Source organism: Cygnus olor, chromosome 14, assembly GCF_009769625.2.
Source record: "Cygnus olor isolate bCygOlo1 chromosome 14, bCygOlo1.pri.v2, whole genome shotgun sequence".
Taxonomy (NCBI): domain Eukaryota; kingdom Metazoa; phylum Chordata; class Aves; order Anseriformes; family Anatidae; genus Cygnus; species Cygnus olor.
In genome coordinates this window covers 13421464-13431281 of record NC_049182.1, presented here as the reverse complement: position 1 = coordinate 13431281, position 9818 = coordinate 13421464, and the positions used below count along the sequence as shown (strand labels likewise).

General features: G+C 49.4%; 1 protein-coding gene across 3 annotated transcripts in view; it reads left to right on the top strand.

The window, feature by feature from the left end:
• Window positions 1–774: 774 nt before the first annotated feature.
• Window positions 775–9818, top strand: part of CTNNA1 (catenin alpha 1) — a 115146-nt gene continuing 106102 nt past the window's right edge. The window contains exon 1 of one of the 3 annotated variants that reach the window (XM_040573103.1): window positions 775–930. The gene's annotated coding sequence lies outside the window, so the exon portion shown is untranslated. Of the gene's footprint in view, window positions 931–961; window positions 981–1202; window positions 1221–9818 lie in introns of those variants that run through there. The other 2 variants (XM_040573104.1, XM_040573106.1) reach the window with 2 other exon arrangements.

Below are 9818 nucleotides of genomic sequence, written 5' to 3'. Positions count from 1 at the left end.
GCTGAAATGAGTTATCAGAAGATTAATTACGACTCAGTAACGTCCCAGTCAGAAGCCATGTCTTGAACTTTGGATGTTGCAGTGACTCGGGCAGCCTACAAACCTCTTTAACGGAAACAAGACATATGAGGAGTGGCTGAAGGGACTGGGGCTGCTTAGTCTGGAGAAAAGGAGGCAGAGAGGAGGCCTCACAGCTCTCCAACACTACCCGAAGGGAGGTTGCAGTGAGGAGGGTGTTAGTTTCAATTCTCAGGTGAAAGGACCTGAGGCAGTGGCCTCAGGTTGTGCCAGGGGAGGTTTGGCTTGGATATCGGGAAGAATTTCCTCACGGAAAAGGTGGTGGCGCATCGGGATGGGCTGTCAGGGGGTGATGGGGTATCCCTGGAGGTATTTAAGAGTGTGGACGTGGTGCTGAGAGACATGGTTTAGCAGTGGACCTGTGTCAAGGGGCGGTTCGCCTTGATGTTTTCCAACTGGACTGACTGTGTGGTTCGAACCCAGTTGATCACTAATTTGGAGATTTTCGATCCCCCCAAGGAGTTTCGACTGAAAACTTTGATCCCACCTCAGGACCGAGGCGCCAGCTTTCAGGCCAGCCCCCCAGGCCAGCCTGGCGGAGCAGGCCCGGCTGCGGGCCCGGACCCCCGGGGCTGGACTCGGGGGGGCCGAGGGGAGCCGGGGGCACGGCGGCCCCCCCCCGAGACCGTGCCCAGGCCCCCCCCCAGCCCTCACCTGGCCGCGGGCGGCGCGGGGGCGGCGCCGCGGGGAGCGGCCGGGCCGGGCCGGGCGGCGCGGGGCGGGGAGCGGCGGCGGGAGGCGCCGGAAGAGCCCAGTGCCTCCGCGGGACGGCAGCGGGCGGCGGCCGGGACAAAGCGGCCGGGGGCCGGAGAGGAGCGAGAGTGCGCGGCGGGGCCCTCCGCCAGCTCCCCGGTAACTCTCGGGGCCCCCCGCGCCGCCCTGGGGCCGCTTGGAAACTTTTGGTCGGGGCGGGCCGGGGGGGAGCCCGGCGGCGGGGGGGGGCCGTGGGGGTCGCTCCGTGCCCGCGGCCCCCTTCGGGGGGAGCCCCCCGGGTCCCCCCTCGGAGTCCGGGCGGGGGCCGGGACCCTGGGGGCGGGCTCCGGGAGCGGGCCTGGGGCCTGGGGCGCCGCCCGGGCCTGGCGTTGGGGCCGCGCTTTGGGGCGTTTCGCCTCGGTAGGAGCTGGGGTTTCGGCCAACTCTGGGCGAGTTTCGGTGGCGGGGAGGGGGGGGGGGGTTGGGGAAGGGTTTTGGCCCCGGGGGTGAGGTGGGATTCCTGGGGAGGGCTGGGGGTCGCCGTGGGGTGGGCTCGCGTGGGTGGTTGGGGCGATGCCTTCGTGGACCGGCGCGCCTCGGTTGTGCTCCCTGCGGCCCCCCCTGAACCGAGCCTGTCCTCGTGCTTACGCTCCTCTCCCCCAGACTGGAGTTTGTGCCTCCATACGCCAAGCACAGCCTCGGCTCGCAGCTCCCCTTAGCCTAACTTTGTTTCTGTGCGCCCGCCTCCGCCCCGGCAGCGTGCGGCAGGAGAAGTGCAGTGCTCCTGAGCTGGCAGAAAGTTTTGTCCCGCCGCTGGTACCCCAAAAGCGGAGCGAGTCATCGGCTCCTGGCCCGATTTACCTCAGCCCACGCTGCCTCGTGCCTCGGGGTCGCTCAGCGGGATGTACCGGCCTGCTTTTAGCCCTACCCGCCCCACAATACTTCGGGCTGGAAGCCTCCAGGAAAGTGTGTGGCTTTGGGATTTAGCAGGGAGCTGGGGGGGCTCGTTGGGCCTCCCCACTGGGCTGTGTCCCCTGCCGGAGCTGGTGTGTCCCACCTGGGCTGCGAGCGCCCAAATCCTGCTTCCAGCACCCCGAGTCCCACCCGGGACGGCTGCGTTGAGCTAAGCCAGGATCTCTGCTGCTTCCCCTCGCCTCCCCCCCTTTGTTTTTCCCTTTGTGTTTTTGAGACGGGGCTGTGTGAAAGGTGTTCCCGGGGCTCGCTCCGGTTCCTTGTTGTTTCCTGCGTTTTTCCTGCGTGGTGAGGGGGGAAGCGGGGGAGGTGGGAGAGGCCCTGCTGGCAGCGCCTTGGTTCCAGCGCACATCCTCCTCCTCCAGCCCTGCTGAAGGCTGGGGTTTCTCAACTCCTGCCTGGTCTGAAATGGACTGAAAGCCCAGCTTATGGCCCAAAACGCGGGGTCGTTGGGTGCTAAGGCTGCGTTAAGTGTTTGGTGAGAGTTGTTTCTCCTTGCCGAATTGAAACTTCTTGTTTAAAGAGGGCATTGTTTTATGTTGAGTCATTAACAGTTTGTTATTCACAGAGAAACAGTTTTTGAAGGAAATGTCTTTGACTTTCCTCAGGAGAAAGAGACAATGACTTAGTTTTTGTTTTTAAAATGCTTTGCCCTAACCTTGTCCATAACAAACAACGTGCCTTTGGTCTTTCATGTTTTTTTCAGCCAGCTCTAATAATAGGCCTCTGCATCCGAGATTAAAAGTTTACCCAAGGTGGCAGGGGGGAGCGCAGCGGGCAGAGATTAGAAATCCTGTGATGACTTTAAAATACTGAAGCATGTATTTACGTCTCGGTACGTTCCCTAGCTTTGTGAAACATCAGCATTTCCAGTGTCTGACGTGTAATGGCAAACGTTAATGTACAGCTTCTTCGCAGGGCTTCCGTGGGTCTGATAAAGTGAACTGAAAGATGTAATAGAAAATTAATTTGTGTGTTTTCAGCGGCATGAATATCTTCCTTCTGCAGCTGTGAGATGGAGAAACTGATCTTGCAAAAGAATCCACATAAGTAGAAATGTTTGTGGGCTGGAAATAGACTTCAGCGGAAAGTCAGACCGGCACTGAACTTGTATCTACTGTTACAATTTGATTTCTAAATTTCTTTTCTTACGGAGAGAATTAGTTAAGCTCACAAACATTTAACGGCAGAAGCAATCTACTTGTCATAGATGGATAGTGAGGTTAGTCTAGGGTGAGGACCTGCGAGGCCATGCCATCCTGTGAATGCACTTGCTGTATTGCGTCAGCTTCGGTCCTGCTGGCATCTCTTGGCATTGCTGGACGCCAGAGGAAGCGTGGTGAATAAAAGAGGAGTGATTGTTATTTTGTTGGGACCATACCATATTGAGACAAAGTCACCCAACACAGTGTTGAATGTCTGTTACTGTTTTCTGCTATCTTGCTGTAATTGGAAATTGCTCTAAGTCTCATGTTGTGGAACTTTAATGTATATAACCTTGAGGATTTGGGTTCTTTATTACTTCTGGGAATTCACCCTAATTTAGCTTTATAGCTAATCCAGAATAGCTCTGCTCAGTGAGTTTGTAGCTCGTGCATTGGTTGAACAGAATTGCAGCTTCACAGAAAGTGCAGATGTTTGATAATTACTACTTCTAGCTCCACACTATTTTAATCCAGCGTGTGAGACTGAAAATAAAAAAGTACTCACAAAGCCATATACCAGCACCCTTGCTGGAGGAAGTAAACAGAAAAGATGAGCACTGAGGGTGACCTGTGGCACCGGGAAGCAACAGTGGCAGGTAGAAGTTGATGCAATGGAGTTTTTCTTTGAGGTAAAGGAATGGCAGGAAGCATACAGTCACTGCAACTGTAAATGGGATCTTTCTCCTGAAAAACTGCGACTCATTGTCTTCCAGTCAGGGTGGCAATGGGCGTGACTTTGTTTTCCTGTGCATAATGGCTTACTATAGCGCTCTCCTATTAGCAAATCTGATACGCAAATATGATTCATAATTCCTCCTCGACTGTTCTTTTTAAAGAGCCAGCTACCTTTTATCTGAACATGATTACATATTTTTGTTAGTTAATCCCAGCTGCACCATGTAAAACATCTGCTGATCCTTTCACGGATGTTTATAAACAGCTCTGGTGGAATCAAAGAGGAGTAACCTTTTTTCTATGCTTTGTGAAGCGATAGAAATTATTCAGTATTCAGATCTAAACTACCCCAGTTTGCAAAGGGAGGTTCTCCACTAGGCCCTTGACATTGCCTTAATTCTGTTATAATTTTTCTAATTTATAAGACAGCTACTTAATTAATCATTTAAACTCAACAGAGTATGTTTTGAAATGTTTTCTTTAAATCAGGCAGCTAGGAATGGGAAAAGCAAACTTGGGGTCAGTTATAACTAAGGGGGATAACTTACCAAGGTAGAGAGTGGAACAGCAGTGAGAACATGAAACCAAACTGGATGCCCAACAGTTCCCCAGTAGGTCTGTTTTAATACATTAAATGACACACAGAGGAGGAGCGTTGATGTACGTGATGATCTAGGAGTGAGTTAAATTCCTTAATGTTTCCGAGGGGGTGAGCAAATAAGCTAGAGCAGTGGCAGCAGCGTGGCAGGTAGGGTTTCACTGCTGCTAATGAGATACAGTTTTAGTTCTGTGTGCGTTTTTTCCAAACTACATCCAGTTTTCTAAGCTGTCCCCGCCTTGTTAGGGAGCAGAGCGGTGCTTTGCTGCTGGTACTTCAGAAGGCTTTCTGGTCAGCGGGAGCTGATGCCAGGGAGCAAATGAGATGTTGGTGTAAGTTAGGTTTGGGATGCTGTGAGCCCATTGGTGCGCCCTGCTCCGGAGTAGCCTTCAACAGCTATTTTAAGAAAAAGAGACTGAAATTAGAGGGCTTGTGGAGAGCCGATGAAGGATCGGGAGAAGAAGGTTTTATTTTATTGTTTTTCTGGAGATGAGAAAGCTTCGGTCAGACACTTCTGTCCTTGCTGCTGTGCAGCACAAGATTGAGAGGGTGTTCAGGGAAATAGCAGATTTGCTTCTTTTCAATTAATAAAGAAGTCAGTAAGAAGTAAAAAGAAGCGATGCTACCAGGAACTATTTTTTAACCCTTGCCGTTGTACCGCCTTTCCCACCCCCTCAAGGGTTCGAAGTTTTTGTTCGTTCAGTTTTATTCTGGGTGCTTTCACAGGTGATAAAGCAGCTCTAAGGCTTTAAGGGAGGATTCTTCTTGTCCTACCTTTTTTTTGGGTGATACAAACTCTGCCTACAAGATCCACTTAAATAGTCTGCACAAAGGCTACACTAGTAATATAGCTTCGCATACCCAAAAGGGTCAGCTTAATTTTTCATGTAAACAAGGCTGAGCTGTGTGCCTGTAAAATGGTGTTTAACCTGCGTAGCACTGGGCAAGTCAGTATGCATCTTCGCAAAGTGCTCTTGAGATTTTCAGCTGAAGCCATAGAAAGGTAATTTTTTTTTTTATTGACTAGAATAATAATTGTATTCAGAGGCAGCGTTGTTGAGCAGCAGAGGACAGAGCTGGCTGTGTGCTGACAGACGCGGGAAGGTGCAAGTGGGTCTCTGCTGCGTAAATGCAGCTCATGGAGATGTACAAGCTGCCTGTCCTGTACCATCCTTCTTGCAAATGTGTCATTGTAATGTATACTTGTAAAACTAATTTCCTTTGACTTGGAGACCTAGCGAGTCTCATTGCTCAACGTCGAGGAGTTGCTCGGGATCTTGGATAATTCATAAAATAACATTTGGTGATGGGCTGCGGGTATGTACGGAAGTGACAAGCTCTGTACAGACCTCACATGCGATTTGTCAGTGGAGAAATAGAGTTCGTTTCAAGGTGTACCTGGTGTCCAGCTGTTTGAGCTGAAGCATCTTAGAATTTAAATAATTTAAAGGATGAGAAGTCAGAACAACGAGCTGGAGATGGTGAGCGGGGGACTTGGTGCGATGTGATGAGTGCAGCTGAGACGTCTGCCCAGCCTCCTGTCCTGCCTGCGCACCCCTCGCTGCGGGGAGGCCTTGGTTGGATGGGTCCCATCAGCTCTCTGTCGGTCCCCTGGTCCTTGGCTGAGGTCTGAAATTACAGGTCCTCTCGTGGCCTCTGCCAGGCCGGCAGGTGACACCACCAGGAGGAGGGAATAGGGCAGGAACCCCAGGGGGCATTCCCGTTCCTTCTGTGTCATGCTAGTGGCCCCATGCGATGCCTTCGGGGTCTGATGGATGCCCTTAGGTGGTGGCCCTCCTCTGGTTCCCTGCTCAGAACTTCTGACCCTGGCCACCTTTCTTTTTATTGTCCCCCGCAATCATTCAGCTTCCCTTCTCCATATCCCCCTCTATCTCTTTCGTGGGTGTTGGTAGTGTGTAACACCATCCCAAAACGGGAGGGGAACAAGCAAACAGTAGAAGGAGCAAGTAAAACATAAGGAAAGGTCGTTGTTTTTAATACGCCCAGTTCAATGACTTCTTTCAAATCAACAAACCTGACTGGGAGTTGAAAGGCTTTATACAAAGAAAGAACATGCAGTATTTTCTGGGAGAGCAAAAAGCCATCATCTGGTTTGGTTTTATGAAAATGGCTGAAATCTCGATGTGAAGTATTGCTTTATAGTTACTGCCACTTCCACTTCTTGGAAGATGTGTTTAGTTACGAACCCCTGCTGTTACAACTGAAAACATTTCCTAACTAACATTAAGCAACGCACCTGAAAAGCAGAGCTGTGGGGAGGGCTCCTAGGGCAGTGGGCTTAGTCATTACGTGTTGGTCCAGGGCACTTCCACTGCTCCTGGAATCCTCAAAGTGCTCTAATTTGTACTGACACACTGAAGAGAGCGGTATGATTGTTTTTTTTCTTCACTCTTGGCTGGGAGTAGAGAGAAAAGCAATGAAATACAATGCAACAAACACCAGCAAAAAAAAAAAAAAAAGAAAAAAGCTAGAACGCTTACTTGTAGCAAAACAGAGTAATGCAAGCTAGTTGTACAGGGTTAAAATCTTACAGCCTGAAAGAGCTGGGGGGGACAGAAAGTCCCTTTCTTGTCTGTGTATCAGTACTCTACCATCAGGTGGTTTAAGCAGTTTTACTGAGTTTGCAGGAATTGGTCAGGATAGTTTGATTATGTTTAACAGAACATCGTCGTGGGTCTAGCAAGTCAGTGGCTATCAGTGAAAGGTGCAGAGTTCAGCAGAACCCAAGTGCTGGTGGAGAGGCAGTGGGACAGGACAGGACTTCTATCTTGTTCTTGAAGGTGAGGAGACAGAGAGAGAGAGAGAGGTGTCTTTAATCAGACTATTTTTTTTTAACTCAGTAAATCACTGTTAGCAGATTAACCCCCTCCTCTTTTTCTCCCCCAACAAAAACAATCAAGCAATGACTCCTTCCTCTCAAACCTTCCAGTTCCTTCCCCTTGTTTTTAGGAAACGTGGGTGGGTTAGTGATATTGCTGTTTTTTAAACCAAAAGTTGCTTTCATCGGCCATCCCCGCGTTAAGGCAGTGACGGGCAGGGGCTCCTGTCCGGGCAGACCGCGCTGCTCTGACTCCAGCAGGCCGCTGCGTGCTCACAGCGACTTCGTGCCTGGTGGGTCTGGTTGTGGCTTTGCAGACAGCTGTGGTGTGCATCCAAGAATTTATTACAACAGCTTTTTTTTTTTTTTAATTATTACTACTTGCTTTGCTCTCCTGGAGAAGCTGTGAAGCTGTTGTTGGTCCATCCCCTCCACGTTGGCAGCGTCTTCGGCTTTGTTCCAGGCTGGTGGGGAGAGGAGAAGGTGTTTGTTAGAGCATCCTCCCGTACGTATTCCTCCAGATAATTGCAGTCATTTAAAAGACACTTAGCTCATCCAAACAACACTTGTGTATTACATTCATGTTCGCTCTTCATCCTGGGGTTTGTTTTTGTGTTTTTTCTTCCTTCTGAACTAGCAGCATGTGTTGGTGGAGCTGCAAGTTGAGAGTTGTCTGGAGGCGTGCAATGATGGTGCAATTCTTATTCCCACATAACTAACTCATTGTTTATAGTGAAAAGATGTTATTGAAAGTTGCCGTGTGCATAAAGCGAATTTCTGGGCATTATCACTTGTGGATTTTACTCCGTTTTTCTTTTTTCCCCCCACTAATTGCTTTGTCAGTTCTTAGATGAGTGTTCCTGAATGAAAGCGAAGGCCTGGGAAAGAAATTCTAAATGACTTTGTTGAAACTTGAGAAAGCACTGTACTTTTGAGGAATCTTTAAGCTCACGTTCTTCTTTGCTTTAGTGGATGCTGCTCTCTCAGTAGCTTATGCAAATGGAAAAGGCAATGGAGAAACTGTTTTCTCACTTTTATAATGTGATGGTGAGTTCTTGCTCCGTAGTCTTCAGTTGCTTCTACGCTGGTGGTGCAATTAAGAAGAGTATCGTGTTTAGTCTCTCTTAGTATAGACTGTCCATTTTGTCCATGTTTAAGCAAATTCTTTTACCAAACCTCTAATTAGAAGAGTCTCATTTCTCTTCTTTCAAAACACGAATGTCAGCTCAAACAGCTCCTGTATCTGCATACTCCAGTTCCATAATCGTTAATGAAAGCCCAGATGTAGGAGATGGGGTCAGCTGAAGGCACTGAAGGGTATTGCATAACAACGCATCCATTTGGGAATGGAAATGTGGTTGGAGTGGGGTCAGATCCTGGTTATTTCTGACTCCACAGCTTAAACTGCACTTTTATTGCAGATGGAGAGCTGAAGAAGATCTGAATGAAAATACCCCGGGTTTGTTTGCCTTTTATTGCTAGCAATTGTTGTGTGGGGTTTTTTTGCAAGCTAAGCAAGAATTAATTTTGCAGAACGGGCAAATCTTTGTGCCAACTGATAAAGTAGGTCAATTTATTACAAACTTTCAGGAATACTTGTGGCAAAAATTCATTTGTTAAAAGGTTGTCCCTTTTTCCTTACGTGCACTCACTGCTAACTTACATCGGTAACGGAAACCTGTGCTGGCGGAGCCTGGGTTTCGCAGGGGAGCGCTTTGTAGCCCCAGCCTAGTTATTACATCTCCAGCTCCTGTGGCTCCCCTAGGGTCTGAAACGCGTGCTCTAAGTGGCAGTCAGCTCTTCTCCCATTAATGGTTTAGGGAAGCTTTACTTCCCCGTGGATCTGAGCCTCAGGGGTGGGAAGAGGCTGGGTGAGGTTAAAGGGCTCTCAGGAGTGGTGCTGAAGTGGTCCCACAGATGTACGGCTCTCACCTGGGCTCTGACGTCCCCGCTCCAGCTGGGTCTGCTTGTTCTGTCTGCAGGTGCTGTCGGAGTAAGCCTAAATTTAGGGAGAGTGGTGGCGAGAGGGCTGGGGTCGGGGGGGTGAGGTTGCTTTCACTGCGGAGCTGGGTTAGTGAGGGATGCTGCTCCTCTCTGAAACTGCGGGTGCGTTGTCCTTCTGCATGGCTGCGGTCCTGATCCGAAGAGCAGCTGAAATGCATGGGTTAGAAATCTGGTGATTACTTGTGCTGATTTTGGAAGGTGTCTGCTGGGTTTCAGTATTGCATGTTTTGCCATAAAAGGCACCAATATTTTCCTGAAGATGGAATGAGTGGGTTTACTGATCACGGTCATAGCTCCCTGCGCAGGCTGTGCTCTCTCCCTTCCCTAAATTTAAAGTTTTGCAGCTAGAACATGAAAATAAATCTTGGTTATGACAGAGATTCTTTTGCTAAGGAGAAGTGTATGCATCTTGTAGAGCAGTGCCCGATACCTCATCAGTTTTCTTTGTGTGTAGTTAGACTCCTAGGTGAATTTTGGAAGCTACAAGCCATACAGAAATAAATGGGAAGCTTGTTGGGCCGTACAGCCTTATCCATCTGGACAGTTAAGCGGGCACAAGCACGAGTTTGGTTCTTGCATCCTGTAAGGATGTCATCCATGACTTGAAGCCTTAATGTGGCATGAATAAACTAGTAATTGCCCGTGCTTGCTGTGATTTGGCTTGCACCGCCATTCCAGCTCCTTTGAGGCAAAATAATGATGCCAGAATAGAACAATCAAAGCCTAACGCTTACGTGAGGCAGGCGGGAGGCTG